Raw genomic sequence first — 23,893 nt, 5'->3', positions numbered from 1 at the left:
TTAAGATGTAAGTATAATTTTTGTGTGTCTCACAGTCGTGTACATGAAACGAGTAAAAAAAAAACATATTGTCAACTACAATGTCACATGTTAAGAAAATGTACAGCATGATGCTAGAATAATCAAAAGTACTGTAAATAAACTGTAAACACGTATACAGTGCTAATGGTTAATAGCGAACGCAGTTATACACAAACAAGGAGGTGCTGCGGGTTGCAAGGAGAAATAACTGGAAAGAAGCTGGAAAGAAACTGGAAGCTGGGGCTTCGTCATGCAACAAAAAAAACTGCACAGATTACAGTCGGTTCAAAAATGCCAGTTTTTTTGTTACCTATATATATATAATATATATATATATATTATATATATATATATATATTATAGATAGATTAGATAGATAGATAGATAGATAGATAGAAATAGATTAGACAGATAGACAGATACATATAATATATATATATTATATATCTATATATATATATATATATATATACATACATATGATGTATGTATGTATGTATGTAAAGCGACGTGTTACTTCGGCCTTTCCCCCTAACGTAAAACGGTCTCGCTATAACACTAACCGTTTTAGCCTTTGGCTGTCTAATGAAATGTGGATGCAAGCTAGCCCTTCTTCAGATTGGTATATACCCAGGTACACGAGGTCGTATCAATCCCAAGGCCGTGCGAAGGTTTTGCGCAAAAAGTCTGCAAACATATTAATATGGGCCGCACAAAGCAACCTACAAAAATACTAAGAGTTCTCTCTTGTTAAAACAACAAGTTCTCTTCGGCCGAATGCAGACGATAAAAGCAACGCGGGAAAGAAATAAAAGCATTTTTTCCCCGACGAATTTTGGACAAATTTTTCCAATCATGGCACAGGTTTCAAAAGGTCCATTAAGAGCACCACCAACAGCGCTCAGTGACTGGTTGGGAAAAAAAAAAAAAAAAGCACAACATGACGACAGCAAAGAAATCCCACGATTATTGGTCATGATTCAAACCTCTGGGATATTCGCATAAATACCCTTACCAAAAATATCCATTAACTTTATAGATGAATTCAATGTCATATTTATTCGAAATTGTCCGTGTACTTTATAAACTTAGTCAAGTCTTGCGAAGGTAAAACAAAATTCAAAGACTATTCTCCACCTGTACACTACTTCACCTAAATGGTGCTCAAACGGGAAACGTTGCAGAGAACCAATGAAAAAAAAGGGATGAATTATTTACAAACAACAAGCTAACAATATTTTGCAAGTTATTCACTGCACTGTACTGGCCTTTCTTCTCTCCCCAGTAAAAACATGAACCGCACATAGAAATAAAAATATCCTTAGACATGTTCTGGAAGCGAATAATTAATGGACTTCGTGTAGCTGTGCTTAAGGGGAAAGAATCCAATGCATAAAACTTTGATGGAGGGTGGAGGGGATGTGGTTGGGGGGGGGGGGTAGGGGGGGGGGGGGGGGGGGGGGGGGGATTAAGGGGGCCAGATGACCACTAGGCCCGAGACGAGCTACCCCATAAAAAAAAACGTAAGCGTATTCATTACTAAAACATTCTGAATAGCATACAGCCATCAATACAATATATAACATGAATAAATAAAAATAACTTTGCGCATATTTTTATGTGAATACTTACATTAAAAAGCCTTGAGCATTTTTCTATGATTTTTTGAATACCGACATTATATATATATATGTATATATATATATATATATATATATATATATATATATATATATATATATATAATATATATAAAACCTTGAGCATTCTTTAATTTGTGAATACCGACATTATAAAAAAACCTTGAGAATTCTTTAATTTCTGAATACCGACATTATAAAAATAAACTTTGAGCATCTTTAACTTGTGAATACCGACATTAATATATATAAAAAAAAACAGAATTCTTCAATCTGTGAATTCCGGCATTATATAAAAAACTTTGAGCATTCTTTAAAAAAAAACCTTGTTGAAATACCGACATACCTTGAGCATTCTATTGTAAAAAAAAAAAAAAAAATCCGACATTGTAAAAAAAAAAAAAAAAAAAAAACCTTATGAAAGCATTCTTTATTTTTGTAAATACCAACATTGTAAAAAAAAAAAAAAAAAAAAAAAAATTGAGCATTCTTTATTTTGAAATACCAATTGTATTACACTTGAGCATCTTTATTTTGTAAATATTACCACATTGTAAATACCTTGAGCATTCTTTATTTTGTAAATACCAACACCATTGTAAACCTTGAAAAAAAAAAAAAAAAAAAAAAAAGCATTCTTTGTATGTAAAAAAAAAAAAAAAAATTAAATTACCTTGAGCATTCTTTATTTTGTAAATACCAACAAAAAAAAAAAATTGTTAAACCTTGAGCAGTCTTTATTGTAAATACCAACATTGACCCAACATTTTGTAAACCAATTGAGGCATTCTTTATTTTTGTAAATACCAACATTGATTACTTGAAAGCATTCTTTTTATGTAAACTTACACCAATTGTAAAAAAAAAAAAAACCTTGAGATTTCTTTATTTTTGTAAATACCAACATTGTAAAAAAAAAAAAAAAAAAAAAAAAAAAAAAAAAAAAACTGAGATTCTTTTATTTTAAATACCAACATTGTAAAAAAAAAAAAAAAAAAAAAAAACCTTGAGCATTCTTTATTTTGTAAATACCAACATTGTAAAAAAAAAAAAAAAAAAAATTGAGCATTCTTTATTTTGTAAATACCAACATTATAAAAAAAAAAAAAAAAAACCAGCTTCTTTATTTTGTAAACCAACATTGTAAAAAAAAAAAAAACCTTGAGCATTCTTTATTTTGTAAATACCAACATTGTAAAAAAAAAAAACTTCAGTATTCTTTGATTTGTGAATACAGACATAAAATAAAAAAAACCTTGAGCATTCGTTATTTTGTGAATACCGACATTATAAATAAAAAACCTTGAGCATTCTTTATTTTGTGAATACAGACATTATAAAAAAATACCTTGAGCATTCTTTATTTTGTGAATACAGACATTATAAAAAAAACCTTGAACATTCTTTAATTTGTGAATACCAACATTATAAAAAAAAAACCTTGAGCATTCTTTATTTTGTGAATACAGACATTATAAAAAAAACCTTGAGCATTCGTTATTTTGTGAATACAGACATTATAAAAAAACCTTGAACATTCTTTAATTTGTGAATACCAACATTATAAAAAAAAAAACCTTGAGCATTTTCTAATTTGAGAATACCGAAATAAAAAAAACCTTGAGCATTCTTTATTTTGTGAATACCGACATTATGAAAAATTAAAACCTTCGAGCATTTTTTTTTGTAAATATCGAAATAAAAAAAATAAAAAATTGAGCATTTTTTATTCTGTAAATACTGACATTGCATATCGTTATAATTGGCGGTATTCAAAGCGACGCAGTTTGGCCTCCCTCTTACAATTACGTCACATCAATGTGATCGTAGGGAATGTAGCACTCCATAGCACCGCTCAATTTCGCTGGATAATAAAGTTAACATTACTTATCGACACAATTGGTTTCCTTCCATTCTTCTTAAAAAGTCTATGTTATTTTACTTTGCTTTTCTGGTCGGCTGAAATGGTGGTTAGCGCCGTGGCATGTCAAAAAAAAAAATAATAAATAAATTTAAAAAAATAAATAAAAAAGATAAAGGGGGGGGAGGGTGCAATATGAAGGCCTCGAGTTACACCAGCAAAAGTAATTCAATAGACGTCAAGGAAATATTTTTTATTTTATTTTATTTCATTTATTTACTTATTTTTTTAAAAGAAATTAAGACCTTTTCTTCTGTATTTACCCAAGTATTGAATACTGTTCCAATAACATTCAAACGACCATATTTCCTAAATCATGTCTACGAAAAAAAAAAAAAAAAAAAAGTTGGACCGTATTTTCGTAATCATTTCTATCATTGAAAACAACGGGAGAGACACAAGTGAGTGTACTTACCCGATATCTTCCACAAACTAAGCATCGACAAAAAATCGTTGCAAAGAGGTACATACTCGTACACACACACCCCTGAAAAAACAAAGAAAAATAAATTAACTACATAACCCTGAAAAGCCAAAGCAACAAAAATTAACTACACACCCTTGAAAATCAGATCAAAATAAATTAACTATGCACCCCAGAAAAAAAAGCAAAACAATCAACTGCACGCCCCTAAAAAACCAGAGCAACAAAAATTAACTACACACCCCTGAAAAACAAAGCAAAAAAATTAAGGACACACCCTTGAAAACAAAGCAAAAAAATTAACTACACACCCCTTAAAAATTAAAAATCAAAGAAACAAAAATTAACTACACACCCCTGAAAATAGAAAGCAAAATAATTAACTACACAACCCTGAAAATACAAAGCAACAAAAATTAACTGCACACCCCTAAAAATATAAAGCAAAAAAAATTAATTACAAAACCATGAAAATACAAAGCAAAAAAATTTAACTGCACACCCCTGAAAAAACGAAGCAAAAAATTAAATACACACCCTTGAAAAAACAAAGCAAAACATTAACTACACAACCCTGAAATACAAAGCAAAAAAACTTTAACTAAACAACCCTGAAAAGACGAAGTAACAAAAAAATTAACTACACATCAAAAATTTAAAGTTACACTACAACTGCTCCGAGAGAGCAAATCTGCGATGAATAGCTTAATGCGCCTCATTTATTTCGTACCCTGTGACATATATACATTACTGGAACCCCCCTTAATTCGCTTGCTGGAATATTCAATTGCTTATAAAAGAAAGAAACTCCGGGAGAGGAGGAGACAGAAACTCCACGCGTTGCGCAATAAACCTTCTGAATTCTTCATAGAGGGTAAGCAAGGGTGGGGACTGGTGGAACCTTACAACACTGGTAAGCTTGAATTTTAAGCCAAAATGTTGCATGTAGACCGCCTTTCTCATATTATGGTTTGCATCGCCTGTCTCCGGCGCGCATATTCCCGAACAGTAACTGAGTATATCGAACTGTCCCTGGAAAAGAAGGAGGCCTTATCTCCAAAACCAACCATAGAATCTTCTTGGAAATAATCGCATTATGTTTCCCACACCCAAATTAAACAATGTCATTTCGAACATAGCTAACCTTTTCTAACCTAACCTAGGGGCGTGGCAATAAAAGTTGGGGCTTGCGCAATACCAGTATACATCTCAGGAGGCCATATCTTAAAAACTAACCATAGAATCTTCTGGAAAATGATCACATTGTGTTTCCCACACCCAAATTTACATATAACAATTTGAACTAAACAACCTAACCTAACCTAGGAATATGGCAAAAAAAAAAAAAAAAAAAAAGGGGGGGGGGGCGGGAATTTGCCTTCCAATCTTTTCGTACGGTTTCCAGTGCCCTGTCTCCAGCGTACCCCTGGAAGGGGAATTTGCCTCCAGCGCACCACCCCTGGAACGGAGCCTTGCAACATTTAGCGCGACAAAGCTGATTAATTCCAAAGAGATTTACTGGTTCGTCCTGACATCCGTCACGTTGGTTGCTTCATTTTCTGTTCCTGTTCCCATTTATCGTCATTGGCGCTTACTACCAAAATGAAGAGCAGCTGACGGCTGCTGATCATTTCAACGGGTTAAATTATGGGGGATATTTCATTTTTAAAAGACCGCATTTCATATGAAAATGTGCTTATTCAAATTTTCAACTGTTATCACCACAATCAATTATGCCTCAATTGTCTATAATTCCATGGAGGATAATATCATATTTTTAAAACATCACATATCATTACTGAATATTTCTACTATCATTATCAAATAGCATTATACTGAATATTTTTTACTATCATTATCAAATATCATTACACTGAATATTTTTAATATCATTATGCATTAGACAGAACATTTTTACTATCATTATCAAATATCATTACACTGAATATTTTTACTATCATTATCAAATATCATTACACTGAATATTTTTACTATCATTATCAAATATCATTAGTTTAAGTTTAATCGACATTAAAACAATTATGGTGCTTCCTGTAAACATGAAGGGAATAAAATCTCTACTGGTAAAATATTCAAATTTACAGCAGTTCATCTTTAAAACATCGCCTATTACTTTAAACATTCATAACATCTCCTATGTAACTCCGCAGTATGAATCAATTATTAAACCTACTGAAATATGTTCCGTTTTACACAGGTCTGACCAACATCATTTTCTTGAATATTCTCAGTAACTAAAGCATCAAAAGGAAATTTCGAAACTCGGTACAAAATATGAAATTCGTGGAGATAAGAATTATAAAAACAGAGCATTAATCTATAAAAGAAACGACCCCAGCCAAGTTATCTAGTAACACTGCATGTATCGGTAGCAGGAGGCGATAATACTTAATTTCAAATGACAGTTCACGAGAGACAAAACGAACGTCCACACTGGAGAATTAAAGTCTGACTTGGATACACTTGTCATTAATCGAAGATCACGAAGTTATGAAACCGAACACCTGCCAAATAAGCTACCAAGTGGTAGGTATACCATATTTCCTACATATACTTTGACACTGTTCGTTACACCAGTATTTGAAGGGAAACAGCCAAAATAAACCAAACGCCATCATCTCAAATGTCTCTTATATGCATGGGAAAGGACATGTGGCTATAGTAGATTCACATCAACTGTGCATCTGATGTCTAGACCACTCCCTTACGACGCTCCTGGTTGCCTGTTGATAATCACAGGTATCCCTCAGGAGAGGTGGAACACGTCCTGCCTATGTGAACTCTCTCGAGAAACTGAGAGTTTCCAGCCCTGTGATTGGCTTATCAACATCCAATCAGGCGCGTCGTAAGGGACGGGTCTAGACATCAGATGCACGGTTGATGTGAATCTACTATAGCAACTTAGTTCCTTTTATGAATTCATGAATATCTATGGAGGATATGATACCTTTGTACCAAATTTGACTAAAATCCCTTCAACTGTGTAAGGGCAGTGATGACAAGATATAAGCTCGATGAATAGGCAATATCACTTAATACACATCCAGCATGAAGGCCTCCTGCCTCTAAACATAAAATTTTTAACTGGAATTCCTTCAACCGGCTTGCAGTTCGCTTGTTTGTTTGTATGGTGTTTTCACGTTGCATGGAACCAGTGGTTATTCAGCAAAGGGACCAACGACTTTACATGACTTCCGAACGTCTATCACTAGAAATACACATCTCTAACAGCTCAATGGAATGCCCGAGAATCGAACTCGCGGCCACCGAGGTGGCAGGTCAAGACCATACCGATCACGCCACTGAGCTACTTGCAGTGAGGTAAATGTAACGTACATAGGGGAAAACTGATCCCTGACTGACTTTGTCAATCTGTGAAGTAACAATTTAAAACTGCACAGGGGTCTTCTCTCCACCAACATACTAAATGGATACAGTAAATTTGGGAATAATTCATTTCATTTTCATGAACCATGCGTCCCTTCCACCACCAGCTATGGAATGCTATCAACTTTCTTGCAATATCTACCTTTTGTAATTCTTATTGTGCATAAAATAGGTCTGGAATCACTTGATGAAAATCCTTTCGAGTGAAAAGTAAATTGAATAATCCTCTGAAGTAAGAACTGCCTGGTGAATATGACATTCTTAATGCCAACATGGCCGAATTTGCTAAAACTTCGTGGAATGAAATGGAATATAGAATTTAGGCCAAAGGCCAAGCACTAGGACTAGGAGGTCATTCAGCGCTGTGAGGAAAATTGAGAGTAGAAAGGCTTGAAAGGTGTAACAGTAGGAATACCTATCAGTCGCACTGTGAAATAAGTGCTACGAGAGGGTGGACAGTAAGGCGGAAGAGAGAGAATATGAACGGAGGTATACATAAAAGGATTTAAAGGAGCTGCAGCTAGGGGCCGAAAGGCACGCTGCAAAGAACGTAAAGTAATGCCTACAGTGAACCGCGCGAGGCGCACTTACGGCATTAGCCCCTACGGGGTAAAAATTCATGAGACAGCAACTACTCAATGCTTGTCCTGCGATGCTCTCGATTGTCCAAGGTATGCTACACTACAATAATAATAATAATAATAATAATAATAATAACAAGAGCCTACCATGCCAAAATACGCCCCTGCTTATTTCATCGGCCATTGGCCTCATCACAAAGTCATAAAAGCCCTGTGCTCCAAATCCTTTCGAGCTTCCCGCCAGTGCATTTGAATAGCATTCTCTTTACACGGACAATATCACTAACAAACGGCTGTGTAGTCACCGTGAATCATGCTATCTATATGCTAAAACCAAGAGGGAGGAATTACCCTATGCACACTCCACTTGAAAAGTGGTGGTGTGGTTGCTGGCTGCATAGGCAGGGACAGTGTTAACAGAAGCGCTGCATATTTCCAGTGGCACAATATCACTTCCAAAAGCGTCACCTTGTGTGTGCACCTGCCTCTAAACCACCGACACACACACACAAAATTCAGTTCCACTTTCAGGCAGCCGTGATACCAACTAATACCCTATCATTCGCATGTGCTGCGTGTCGCTCATGGATGTGGGCAATGGCATGAAATAACAATTAAGCCGCAGAAAAAAAAAACCGTAATTGAATCACTGAAAAATAGTTGGACAACGTTAAATTATTATGACACCTTAAATAACCCCATCTAGATGGAGTTGACGGGGTCAGTGAACTGTAACACAGAAAAAAAAACTGCATACAGGAAAGCGCAAAGAAAATCATTCCTTCACCAAATCTGCACTAATGAATACTAGCGATTAAATTGCTACAATTTGGTATGCAATTATAATAGACCATATATATATATATATATATATATATATATATATATATATATATATATATATATATATACTTACATAGGCAAAAGCCACGAATTTGAGTGAATGAAACGAAGTCGTATATACTGCGAGGCCTTTCGACTCAATGTCATTTACGTAGCAGACTACTAAGTAAAGGACATTGAGTCGAAAGGCCTCGCAGTACTACTCCTTAGTTTCACTTTCCTTCGTGGCTTAGATAATATTCATCACGTTCATATTTTCGTGATTCAGTTCCGTTACCCGACCTTTATATCTCTCTCAGTCCCACAATTCGCTTCTGTTCAAAACTCCCGGTACTCTCACTACCATTTACACTTGTTTGCAGCTGCCAAACTAGATGTGAATACAATATACCCAACCTGGGGGGGAATTATAAGTTTCATGAATGAGTAAACGTGCCTTGAGTTTTCTCTCTCTTCATATCTAGCCAACGATATTCATGAATGCTAAACCGCCTTTTCGCTTCCATCGCAAAAGCACTGGATGTAAGTACCAAAGCAAGAGCAAGATTTAATGAGGGACTTCGCTTTACCCGTACTTTCGTTATCTTCATCTCTACGACGTTAAAAATTGAACCTTGCCATGAGGGGACCCTCTAAACATCATTGCCTTCTCTCTCACTCTCTCATAATACACAAATCCTAATTATGAAAGCGCTTTCTTACATCCAAGGTACATCTTACAAGCAAACCAAGTATTTCCATAAGAGATCACTAGGTGGAGAATACCTAGATTTTCCATTTTTTTTTCCAACGTGTAGCAGACCATCACTTAATACTAATCGACCAACGTTGTAATTGCGGAATTTGAAAAGCAAAAATAAAAAAAATTAAAAAAAAGAAAAAAAAATCGGAATAGGCCTCATCAGTGCACCCGCAAGTCTTGCTCTAAGCAAAACCTTCGCCAACCCCCCCCCCCCCCCCCCCCCCCACACCCCCCCCCCCCCCCCCCCCCCCCCCCCCCCCCCCCCCCCCCCCCAACTTTCCAGTTACCAAGTCAATCGAGTCAATGAGCTCTTATTAGTGCAAAGGCAAAAGGGAGCCCTCAATCATGAGGCCACGTGGTCCCATGGAGAGAGAGAGAGAGAGGAGAGAGAGAGAGAGAGAGAGAGGCAAAAACGGCCGCTGCTATAGAACGTATCAATTCAGAAGATTTTGTCCATTCGGTTAGAAGAGCTTAACGTTAAGATCGTTGAGACGCAAGGCGTCGGGTCGGGGACATTGGATTCAATATATACCGAGCGCTTCGTCGTATGATGGGATAAAACAATACAAGTAACTGAAGATGCAAAGATCTATAAAATACTCTTTCATTTACGACGCGAATACATCCGTTAAAATGAAAGGTTTAACTCTTGAGAAGCCATTTCCCCTCCTCCAAGGAGAAATAGGAGAATCGCACTCATACATAATACATACATAAATACAAAAAGATATCATCATCATCGCCTCTTAACATAACATGATGCAAGAGGTCTGTGGAGTCACGTCTTTCGCGTGCTTAATATTCCACGAATTTCAAATCATATCCAGCCTTCCTTCTCTTAGTTCTCATCATATATATATGTATATATATATATATATATATATATATATATATATATATATATATATATAATCTGGTAGTTAATAATTTAAACTACCTAGTTTAGTTTGTTGACAAGTCCTCCGGTATATTTTATAATTAGTTTATAAGCTCTTCGGTATTTTTGTGCTGGGAGGCGAGGTACAATCGGTCCCATTGTTTTCCTTTCGAGTAGTCGGGTTCCACACAACAGATCATCCGGTTCTCGGAGGAGAACACAGCAGTCGGGTTTTGACAGAAGCCCGTCCAGTAATTGTTGATTGACCGCTAAGGAGGACCTTGAATCAGTTCCCGAGGAGGAGATGACATCGGCATGGTAGTGTGTGATAGTCGTCCTCGGAGCTCTTGTTCCCGGTTAAGAGTTTCCAGAAGGACCGTTCTTCTGCAGCAGCGAAGCTGTGGTGTCGACATGAAGTGTTCGACGGTCGTCCTCGTGGAACGTTAAGTGTGTGTGCTATCATTCTTGTAAAGAATCCTGTGATTCTAAAGTTTCTTATGGTCTTTAATAGGACTTCGGTTATGAGTTGGTATGAGGCTCTGATTAAGTGTTGATTGAATCGTTTGCGATTGTGAGTTGGTATGAGGCTCGGATTAAGTGTTGATTGAATCGTTTGCGATTGTGAGTTGGTATGAAGCTCAGATTAAGTGTTGATTGAATCGTTTGCGATACTTTGTCATTTTGACTAGTATATGAGCTGGTATGTGGCTCAGGTGTGGCTCTTGCTATTGCTATTGAGGTACAATTGTTCATTATAGTTAAAATTTTTCATTTTACCTTTGTATTTAAAGTTTTTTCTAATTTAAGATTTAAAAATTTATTGTATTGAGTTTTTTTTTTACCTGGACTTAACTGTAAATATGTAATATATATATTAGTAATAAATTAGGTTAACGTACTTTTGAGTATTTTCTTTAGCCCCCTTCTCCTTGGAGACTGTCGTAGTCCCTTCCAGTCCCCATTTCTTAGGATAATTTTAAAGAACCTGACTGCCCCACAGACAAAGTGTTCGTAACTATACATATAGATATAGTACCTATGTAAGTAATGCAAATAAACTCGTAAGTAACATGACAGAATGCATTGGGCCCGTTTTCTTCTGAACATTGTTTTATCTTTTTAAAGTATATTTTGTTTAATATGAAGCTTTCTACCCGTAAATGGCAGGCTTCTCCAGACAGAAATACAGATATCTATAGATTAGTTAGATAAGTGTCTGTATTTGGTGAAATACCTTCCCTCAAAAATACAATTATGGATTTTCACGTTCACCCACACTGTATGGGTGTTATGTATCAAAATATCGGACTATGGAACACCCCCGTCAAAAGAAGCTGCAACCGTTCAGATGGTCAGAAGATTTAAGAATGTAATGGAGAGGAGTATGAAATTGGGCTCCCCACCCCCGCCCCGCTTCCGCAACAACTTCTGCCTCAACTGGTAGTGTTTACTTCAAATAAATCTAATCTGAGAGTGATTATAAGGAAATCAACGTACAGTATCAAAGTACTGTAGGTTACTTATTTCATACGACGTGTCAGGACCTTGTAGACAAGAGATAGAATGCTGACACCCAAGCCACGAGGATCGAGGAACTTACACTTAAAGAGTCAAGTGGATAGCATGTACATTGACAAGTTTTACATAACTACCTTACCAACTAGCAGCCCTAACTGATTTATTAATATAATTACCCTGATCAAATATATGAAAAAAAAATTACAACTCACATAGTTTGTTTGTATGGTGTTTTTACGTTGCATGGAACCAGTGGTTATTCAGCAACGGGACCAACGGCTTTACGTGACTTCCGAACCACGTCGAGAGTGAACTTCTATCACCAGAAATACACATCTCTCACTCCTCAATGGAATGGCCGAGAATCGAACCCGCGACCACCGAGGTGAGAAGCAAACACCAAACCAACCACGCCACTGAACTCGCATAGTGGAACAGAAAAAGACCCTTGCAAGTGACAGACAAGGGCACCACTAACCAAAAGGTCAAAAAGGAAGAGATGGACTAGAATCTCGGAACATCTGCTACAAGACCTAGGGAGTTCCAGAACTGGCCACAAACCTTGCATACCAGCTACTTTAACACAACTTCCCAACCAACCAGTGATATAAGCGATACTGTTAACCGAATTACCACACCTGACTGAATAAGGACCTCTCGGATGAGAAACAAGCATGACACCAACAATGCAGAAGTCCAACAGCAAGTTGCAACTTGTTCACCTACATAGTAATTTAGGAGTTCCCGGCAAATTGGTGGGTGTCAAGTCATCTAGTTATCGCTAAGTACTGGAAACATAATTTTTTGGCAAGGATAAAGGGGAATTGTGTAAGAAGCAGCACCCTAGAGATTGGGTTGGATTATGGAAAGCTAGATGGAAAGTATCCATGAAATCACCATTGCCGTTTCCAGCCCCTTCGATTGTGGACTATGTAATAGTCCCCACCTACCTAGCCACTGCGTATTATTTTTCTTGGGTAAAATTAGCTTTTCAGATTTTTTTTTCTTTACAAAAACATTACAAAATATTTTTTTATGATGCAGATTATTCTGGACATATCATACACACAAGAACGGCCTCAATATGACAGATAAATCAATAACAACCATAAAATAGTACAATACTAACCACGATCCTAATGTAGCATTCCACTGCTAAAGGAAGGAAAACTAAGAATGGCCAACACAATCCAAATTCTTAGATGGTATTTATTTATTTTAAATGCAAGAGATATTTATCTTTTCAGGTGTAAAATTTTCTCGTCAGCGCAAAAACTTCTACAAATGCAAGTTTCCAAGAGTGTGAGTGAATGCCATTGCCGACCCTTGAAGAAGGAAGGTGGTCAATCAAAGTTTAACAGAACTCTTGAGAGGGCTTCCAAGACTTCATTCTTCTTCTTCTTCTTCTTAGGACAGGAGGAGGAGGAGGAAGAAGAGGATACACATTTACATTTCTTCAACTAGATGTCCTTGCATCTTTATCCTCTAAGATACAGTAGCAGATATGTCAAGGCAGGCAAAAGTGTCAAAGGAATATAGCCTGTGATTTCTCCACATGCAAAGGGTATTGCTAAACTGAAATTCCTACAAGTATACACCAGCAAAGCCACCAACAAAGCAAGACTAAGCAGTCAAGAAACAAAAGCACATGCTGATGTTTTAGCTCAGGAGTGCTCAGAACACACACATGCGCATTAGTAGGTTGGTGCCCAACTTAATGCACTACACCACCCACTTGGCAAGTCAGGGGAGAGTAAGCATACAGTATGGAGAGAGAGAAAGTTGATTCGTTTTAGATTAAACCATGAAAAAAGACAAAGAGCTTTGAGCTTACTGAAGAATGAGTAATGACCTTTGAAGAAACTGGTGAATATCTCTTGACCTTCCTACACTGCAGTTGAACCTCTCCGGTGTGAGTTCAGCCAGTTAAGCATATATGAAAATATATTAATTCCCGAGGTAGAGCGAATTAGATATTAAAGGACATTTGTAGTTCGATATATGTATATGAATAACGGTAATGTGATAGACATATATATATATATATATTTATATATTATTATATATAATATATATTTATATATAAATATGTATGTTACATCTATATGTATACATCTTATATATTAATTAACTCCTAATATATATGTACATAATATTAATCTATATATATGTACATCTATATATATGTACATCTATATATATGTACATCTATATATATGGTTGCAGTCTATATAATATGGTACATTCTATATATATGTACATCTATTATATTGTTACGATCTGTATAATGTACATCTAATAATTGTGTACATCTATTATATGTACATCTATGATAACATCTATATCTATGTAACAATCTATATATATTGTACATCTATTTTAATATATGTTACATCTTAATATCATATATATATATATTATTATATATTATACTATATGTATGTATAATTACGTATATACGGTATAGATTATATAATGTATATATATGTAATATATCTGTATATATATGTATATATAATGTGTATATATAATGTATCAATATAGGTGTATAATATGTGTAATATTAATATGTACTAGTTATATGATCTAATATATGTATAATAAAATGATATATGTATATATATGTATATTATATATGTATTATGTGTATATATATTATGTATTATGTGTATATAATATATGTATATATATATATGGTATTATATATATTGTATATATATGTATATATATGATATATAATTATAGAATATGTGTATTATTATATATGTATATTATATATATGTATATATATATATATATATATATATATATATTAATTATTATATATCATGTATATAGATATAATATATGATCTAATATATATATATGTATATATATATGTATATAATATGTGTATATTATATGTATTATAATATATATGTATATAATAGTATATGTATATATAAGTATATGTAATATAAAAAAATATATATGTATATAATATATGTGTATATAATAATATGTTATAATATAAGAGATATGTATAATATATAATGTGTAGATAATATATTCATGTGGTATATATATATATGTGTATATATCATATATGTGTATATAATATATAGTGGATATTATATATATTGTGTATATATTATATATGTGTATATATGATATATATTTGTGTATATTAATCATATGATGTATATATATATGTGTCTATAATATATTATGTATATAATCTATATATGTGTTATATATTATATGGTGTATATATAGTGTGTATAATGTTAATGTATATATATGTATATATATATATATATCAAATATATATATATATATAGTATATTATAATATGTTTATATAATATATATGTATTATATAATATTCTGTGTATATAATATATTGTTATATGATATAATGTCACAGTAAAAGCTAGGTTAACCCACTGATTCCAACACATTTAACAAAGGGGAACCATAATGCAATGCCAAACCTTAAGGGCCAGGTAAGGTTGTGGGGTGGGGGGCGGTTGTCCAGGGAGGCAAAGTACTTTCCAGGTAAGACCCAGCATCCAAAGTTAGCCTAGGTTACTTATATATATGATTTCCTCCCATCCATAAGTCACAATTTCCAACTGAGGGTAAAAAAATTTAACACTGGCAAAAAATTGATTTGTAATATTATTATCAACTTTTCCAACATTCATATACTCCCTGAAATACATATAAGCCTTGCAAATTCACATAGCCTAAATCTAAATCTCTAGAATGCTGTACCTCTTACCAAGCAATTATTAACTGGGGTGTATATATATGTATTATTATATATTATATATATATATATATATATATATATAATATATATATATACGGGAACTAGCAAAAAATGTAAAGTTGACATTAAATATGATTTATTATTGTTGGTCAAACCTCCAGCCCAATTGAAGTAATGATTCTCGAGAACCTTTTTATCAAACAACTTTTTCCGCAGTTGAACAACCAGACCACCTCCACCCCCTTGTATCTTTTATCTTTCTTAAACCTGTTTAAATTCACGTATGTGCTTTTAATTTCTCGTGTTGCTTTGTCAATTGTTAGTGTATTTTTATCTATGTGTGAAGTTTCGGTTTTCATTTTAACTAGCCTGTAAATAATTTTTAGACAATTTTCAAATCAATTTAATTTATATTGGTCATTATTTATTACATAGACCCTGAAGATGCATTCTGCTGAATGCGAAATGCGTCGGAATAAAGTGTTGTAATACTTCGCCATGTTTGTTCCTGCTCCTGCTCCCTGTGCATTTTATCATTTTGGCTGACTCGCCTGCATTCTCCGTTCATATATATATATATATATATATATATATATATATATATATATATATATATATATACATATATATATATTACAAATATATATATATAACCGAAGGGGAATTTTTTCACAATAATATATTTGCCTGGTCCTGGGCGCGAACCCAAGAAGACATTCAAATCCAGGAACGTCAGTGAAGCTTTTACCTACCCCACCACCGCGAGAGGCTATAAGTTCATGTCGTCTCTCACCCTCAAATACCTTCCGCGCTCAGGTATTTGAGGGTGAGACACATGAACTTATAGCCTCTCGCGGTGGCGGGTAGGTAAAAGCTTCACTGACGTTCCTGGATTTGAATGTCTTCTTGGGTTCGCACCCAGGACCAGGCAAATCTATTATCGTGAAAAAATTCCCCTTTGGTTAGGCATATATGGAAATATATTAATTCCGAGATAGAGCGAATTAGATATTAGATATTGTAGCTCGATGTATGTATATGAATCACGGTAATGTGAAATGACATATATATCTATATATATATATATATATATATATATAATATATATATATTATATATATATATATATATAATATATATATATATACATTATATATAATTATATATATATATATTAATATCTATATCTACTATATATATATAATATATATATATATATATATATATATAATATATATATATATATAATATATATTAATAACATTATATAGGGTAGAGTGGGGTAAAAGGCCTCCCCCTATTTTCTTGCTTATTACATATCATAGCAACTTAGTCAGCTGATCAGTGCAGCAACACCTCCTGCGTGAAGCTTTCTATACCAAACAGCCAGGGAGAACTAGAATGGGACACAGCCAGCACGCATTCTTTTTCTTTGGACACATTTCATGTAAGTATGCGTGCTATATCAGGGATATCCTGTGCGGACATCTTGTCAGTAAAGTTAGTACTTTAACTACAGTTACTTTAAATGAGAGCTTAGAAATATCTTCAGTGCAATCCAGACTTGAAAACTCAATTGAGGTACAGGTGGATTTAGTTTTCTTAAAAAATGGCAAGTGGGGTAAAAGGCCCACCACGCTTTGGGGCAAGAAGCCCAGGGGGCTTTTTACCCCATCTGAGCAGTTGGACGTGTATCCAGTGGTGAAGGAGGACAGACTACATCTTATTTGTGCAATGAAGACAGCAGGAGTTTGTCTTCCTCTTATGTTTATATTTGCCCGTAAAAGGATGACTTCACTACTTATGATCGGCAGCTCACCTGGATCAATTGCTAGATGCACAGCAAATGGATGGTCTAATGCTGGTTGTTTCGTAGACTGGCTACATCACTTTGTTAAAATTGTTTAGCCAAGTCGAGCAGAAAAGCACATTACAATTCCAGATGGCCAACAGAGTCACAGGACTTTAGCCAGAGAGAATGGAGTAATATAAAGAAAATTATTCTACCTTTTTTATTTATGTCATTTTTGTTCTTATGTAAAACTTATCCATTATTTCTTTTATTTGTGTTAATCTTGGTGCTATATAAAAGTGAATTTATTTCTAATTGTGCTGCTACAGCTGTCACGTAGAGGAAGTGTCAATTTATTTTACAATTTTGCTAATTTCAGTTCCTATGAATACCAAAAAGTTCCTAGGTTTTACAAGAAACTAAGAACTTTAAGATTAATTTTTTCATATTTTCCAACATTATTCTTGAATATTTTTGTGTGGAAGGTTGAATTTTTTATATTTAGCAAAAGTAGGGGTCTACTTTTCAATATAAATGGTAGTTTTCATGAAGTACCACAATATCTTAGGTATGGGGCAAAAAGCCCCCACCGTGGGCTCTTTACCCCACCCACAGGGTAAAAGGCCCCCTTTGTTCTTTTTTCTCAGGTCATGTTTTTACTATCCTAAATTGCTAACACCTTCTCATGATTATGATCGTTGATACTCCAATAACAAAGCTTTCTAGAAATATCTCTGTTAGGTCAATAGCTGAAATACTGTAGACTATATAGGCATTTCTCCTTAAAGGGGGCTTCTTACCCCTCTCTCCCCTATATATATATATATATATATATATATATATATATATATATATAGTGTGTGTATATATATATATATATAATATATATATATGTGTGTGTGTGTATCAAAGGTAATAATTGCTTGGTAAGAGGTATATAGTATTCTACTGATTTAGGTTCAGGCTAGGTGAATTTGCAAGGCTTATATGTATTTCAGGAGTTATATGAATGTTGTAAAGTTCATAATATTATTACAAATTCATTTCTAGCCAGTGTTGAATTTTTTTTTACCCTCAGTTGGAAATTGTGACTTACGGATGGGGGAAATCATATATAAGTAACCTAAGCTAACTTGGGATACTGGGTCTTACCTGGAAGGTACTTTGCTTCCCTGAACCCCCAACCTTACCTGACCTTTAAGGTTTGGCATTGCATTAGGGCTCCCCTTTTTGTTAAATGTGTTGGAAGCAGTGGGTTAACCAAGCTTATACTGTGATATTATTATAAAATTTTCCAGGGTCTCATTAAAGTCTATCAGAAAAAGCATTTGTTCCTTCGACAAAGCAAACCATCACTTTTTATGTAGCGTTTCTCAGCTTGGTAAGTTTCAGTTTGGGGTAGGCAGCTTAGAGAAAACCCCCACTGGTACTTTTTTTTTTTTTTTTTGACTGTGGATGAGTTAAAGCATAGTGACTGACCATCAAGTTAAAAGTAATTTCATAATTTTCTTTGTACAGTATGTATGGTATTTGCATATCTTAACGTGGATGTGAACAGGATAAGTAAACAACAGAAAGGTGTGAACCATGTAAGCCTTTGTGTTTTTAGCCTTTTTATGTCTTTAATGCTTATGTAACTAGTTTTACATATAATGACTACGTGCGGGCAAAAGCACTACCACGCCACCGAGAACGAGATGGGTTGATGCAGTCTCCAAAACAAAAAATACCTGTGCGCGAAAATATTTCAGGTGGGAGGAGGCATGAACTTATATCTGTTGCGGTGTCGGGGTGGTTTAAGGCTTCACTGCCAGTCCTGGAATTGAGAGGTTGCTGGTTCGCGCCTGTCGATCGCCAATTCTATTATCGCTTAATAAATTCCCCCTCGGTTAAGCATATATGAAAATATATTAATTCCGAGGTAGAGCGAATTAGATATTAAAGGACATTTGTAGTTCGATATATATACATACATATATATCTATATATATATATATATATATAGTATATATGATATATATATATGGTTGATATATACATATATGGTATATATACAGATATACATTCATACATATATGGTATATATACAGATATACATACATACATATATTTAAATATATAATATATATACATATATAGTATATATACAGATATACATACATGCATATATTTAAATACATATATATACATATATAGTATATATACAGATATACATACATATGTTTAAATACTATATACATATATATACTTTATATATATATATATATATATATATATATATCTATATATATATCTATATAATATAATATGGTAGCTCATTATATATCTTATATATATAGATATATATTATATATATATATATATATATATACAGTATACATACTACATATGTTTAAATTAGCATATATAACATTATTATACATTTTATATATATATATTATATATATATATATATTATATATATATATATCTATATATATCTATATGGTAGTCAAATACATTATATATCTTATATATCTATATATATATATATATATATATATATAATACAGTAGTACCTCGAGATACGAAAGGCTCAACTTAACGAAAAATCCAAGTTACGAAAGACCAATGCGAAAATTTTACTGCTCTACATACGAAAAAGTTTTCAAGATATGAAAGGTTGTTGCTGTAAAGTCCCGAGATTCGCCCGGACCACCAAGAACAATTTTAAAACTCCCGCGCCGCCACCATCCTCCCGCTCTCCCATTGGTTCCTGATGCTAGTCACCCCATAAGGTCCTGCTCTCCTATTGGTCAGCATCTACCCCTTGTGCTTTAAGTATTCTATTGGTAAAAGGTTGCTGTAAATTGAAAAACTTATTCATGCAATACAGTTAATAAAGAAAACATTAGGTAAAGATAGAATAAAGAATAGAAATGAATGTTATTATACTGTTTCGTAGTTTCAGTAGTTGAAGAGAGATAATGAAAATTATGGCTTACTGTGTAAAAGTGATTGCTTGGCGATCGTTCGATACCGTAAGTGCTGGATGTAAACAGACGTTTTTTTTTTTGGAAAAGGCTTTTTTTTGTTTGCTTTGCTTTTATAGTTAATGGTTACTTAATAAGTATTTGAAATGAGTACATGCAATACATTTAATAAAAAAAATTGTGAATTAGATATCATCAAAATATAAAAAAATCAGACTGCCAACAAATACGTATTTTTTAGAATTCTTCTTCTGTTTTATTATTACGTTACGTATACGCATGTTTCATTATAGCTGTCAGTAACTCGGTATCTTCATTAGGTAAAGATAGAATAAAGAATAGAAATGAATGGTTATTATACTGTTTGGTGGTTTCATTAGTTGAAGAGAGATACTAATGACAATTTATGGCTTACTGTGTGCTAGGAAAAATGATTGCTTGGCGCTCGTTTGATACTCTAAGACGGGTAAGAGCTGGATGTAAACAATCGATCGATCGGAAGGTTTGTTTTTTGTTTGTTTGTGTATTATAGTTAATGATTAATTAATAATTATTTGAAATGAGTACATACTGATTATTTATACATTTTATTGGCATATTCTAAGCTTTTAGCTCTTAGGTTTAGATGTCAGAATCATAGACTAGGCTACAGTAGCAACCGCTAACATAGGCTAGGCTTATTGCTAAGGGACATATGCTAAAGTCCTAATATATGCAGTAAAAATGGGGTTGAACCTTACATGCAGTTGAATATTACTCAAGTATGTACAGTATTTTGCCTTTTTGGAGTCATATTTCTTCCGTCGTAACCCTAGAACATGTGTTTTAGGCCTGGAAATATAATTTACTGGGGTGTTTTTGGAGGGCTTGGAACGGATTAGCCATTTTACATGTAAAATGTGTTCCAAGTTACGAAAAACTCATAATACGAAGGCCGTCTCGGAACGGATTAATTTCGTATCTCGAGGTACCACTGTATATATATTATATATATATATATATATATATATATATATATATATATATATATATAGTTGTCAAAGTTTGAGCTACACTAGAGTAACTTTAAACCATCATCATATTCTGGAATTGAAAATATGATTTTAATACATTTTAGTGTATTCTGAAGATTTTTTATTTACAGAGCAAATACGTTTTTAGGCAGAGTAAAATAAAAACCAGTCAAATACAAGATGCACGCAAACATCCCTATATTTCTGTAAGTTTTCATTGAGTTTATGGTAATGTTCATACAAGGTTTTAGGTTAGGTCACAACCCTTATTTTTATATTCGCTTATAATGCTATAGTTGAATTATGGTTTATAATGCTGCCATTAAATTAAGCTTCCCTGGGCAGGTGAGACCTGATGCCCTACGTTGAATGTTGCAACTGCATTTACATTCATTTACAGTTCCTTAGGCCAGCTTAGGTGGGGGATCCAGGTCAGGATCCAGCACCTTAGGTTAGGTTTGTTTACATATAATCTTGAATTTCATTTGTATTGTGTTTTTCCCACACCCAACAACCCTTCTTCCCATTTGTGGATATAAAAGGCGTGGAGTATCTCAAAAGCTAGGCCTAGCCCATTCTCATTTGCTGCCAAAATAAACGTCAGAAAAGACAAAGAAAAACAAAGTAAACAATATTTTCACCTTCGAAATGTTTTCAGTAAATAACCGAGCGGCAACACCGTGGCCACCTCTCTCGGAACGCGGCCACTTCCGGATAAATCGCTTGAATTATGCCATTATTTTGTAATTTAGGTGGTCGCATTCTGGGAGAGGTGGCCGCTTTGGTTAAAGTTCAAATTTATCGACTCACTTATAGGGGTAACCTAGGCATTCTAAGCATAAATGAAGACAGAGGGAAAACAATATTTTCAACTGTTTATTGCGATTATGGTTGAAGTTAAAATCCACACGCGTATAGGCCTAGGGGTAGCCTAGGCAATATTATTCAAACAAACGTAACTGAAGTGTAGTTCAGCCTAAGCTTTACCTATGCTATGCCATAATAAAAATAAAGTCTCGCAATTATAAGAAAGATCAAGCTTGAGATGTAGTCTCCTACGTACTTTCCAGGATGACGAAACCATGGGTTAGGGATAGGCCTATTCGGTAAAGGACGTTTGAAAATTCCTTACGCATAGGCTAACTGCACGAGGTTAGGGCATCAGCCGTAGACTTTACTCACCTTGAGTAAAATTTTTTCAGCACTTTAGACCTTTTATGCTTGTTAAATTACTACATCATTTAACCTGAAACGTAGTTGGTTAATAAGGTACGGAGTACTGGCTGGCTTCCATCTACGTCAAGTAGCAGTACCTAATTAAAGTAACCTAACGAGCCAATCCGATTGATGCTTACCTTCCTATTTACTTGCGCCGAGGAAGATAATCGTCTATTTGTTACCAAGAAAAAATTGACACCCACGGAATAACTTCATTTCACTTGATACAATCACGATACACAAATATATACTGAAAGCGGCGGCTATTAATTTACTCGTCTCTCTACAAGTGGCGGAAACATTGGGCTGTCAAATGAATTCCACTACTTTTAAAATATATGCGCTCGTGAATCTTTATTTTCTATATCACATTTCGGTTAATATGATTATGAAATGCCTTTTTAAATAGGCATATTTATTTATTTCTGGGTAAAAACATTTCAAGGAATCATTTATGGAGATTGGTGAGTTTGTTTTGACTCTCAGAGTCACAGAGTGTGAGGAAGATGGAAGCGTGTTCGTCCGGAGCGTTTAATGTCCGCCGTGTTTCTGAAAAAGTGAAGAAGGGGAGCCGTAAACTTGTCTTAAGTTGCACCAAGTAGTATTTGAGTAATTCTGTTGTGCTGCAAGCAAGAGTACGTGTTAAAGGTAAGTACTGGCTATTAACACCTACAAATTACGGTTGATCAACTGACGGGAAACTTCGTTCGCTCACTTCATGCTCTTACATTGTGCATCGTCACCATCTTGGTCAAATTTAGTAGACCCTGCTTTGTCTGCATTCGTTGCATTATGCAATGCTTTAAATAAAGCAGATATAGCGTCATTTCAGTCGCTGATTTGCTCTTAAGTTAGTACAGTTTCGAACCTAAGGATACGTCGCACGAACATTCCCCTCGAAGCACCACTCATTTTGGCGCCAAAAAATACTCGATTGTCTCACGTCTCTATCGTTTGATGTTGTAGGAAGGCGTTTTTCTTGCTGCGAGGAACAAATCAGTGTGCATTTAACAAAATGATTTGTAAATACGTTTATCGGTTAGATCGGTAAGTCTGAGAAAAATGCATCTTCCCTGTACTTACCTTAAACCGTGTAGTATCCTATACAGGGTAAGCTATAGGCCTAGTGCTGAAACTATTTAGCGGTCAAATTTGTTGATATAATATGTT

General features: G+C 34.2%; 2 long non-coding RNA genes across 3 annotated transcripts in view; one reads left to right on the top strand and one right to left on the bottom strand.

Annotated features, from left to right (window-relative positions):
- Window positions 1-23,220, bottom strand: part of LOC135213110 (uncharacterized) — a 281,005-nt gene extending 257,785 nt beyond the window's left edge. For both annotated transcript variants that reach the window (XR_010314081.1, XR_010314080.1), the window contains exons 1-2: window positions 22,861-23,220; window positions 3,998-4,069 (exon numbers count right to left, since the gene is read on the bottom strand). This is a non-coding gene — a long non-coding RNA (uncharacterized LOC135213110). The remainder of the gene's footprint in view (window positions 1-3,997; window positions 4,070-22,860) is intronic.
- The window catches only part of LOC135213106 (uncharacterized), an 18,091-nt gene continuing 17,418 nt past the window's right edge, over window positions 23,221-23,893 (top strand). Inside the window, exon 1 of the long non-coding RNA XR_010314079.1 lies at window positions 23,221-23,371. This is a non-coding gene — a long non-coding RNA (uncharacterized LOC135213106). The remainder of the gene's footprint in view (window positions 23,372-23,893) is intronic.

Source organism: Macrobrachium nipponense, chromosome 19, assembly GCF_015104395.2.
Source record: "Macrobrachium nipponense isolate FS-2020 chromosome 19, ASM1510439v2, whole genome shotgun sequence".
NCBI lineage: Eukaryota > Metazoa > Arthropoda > Malacostraca > Decapoda > Palaemonidae > Macrobrachium > Macrobrachium nipponense.
This window is presented reverse-complemented; position numbering and strand designations above follow the sequence as displayed.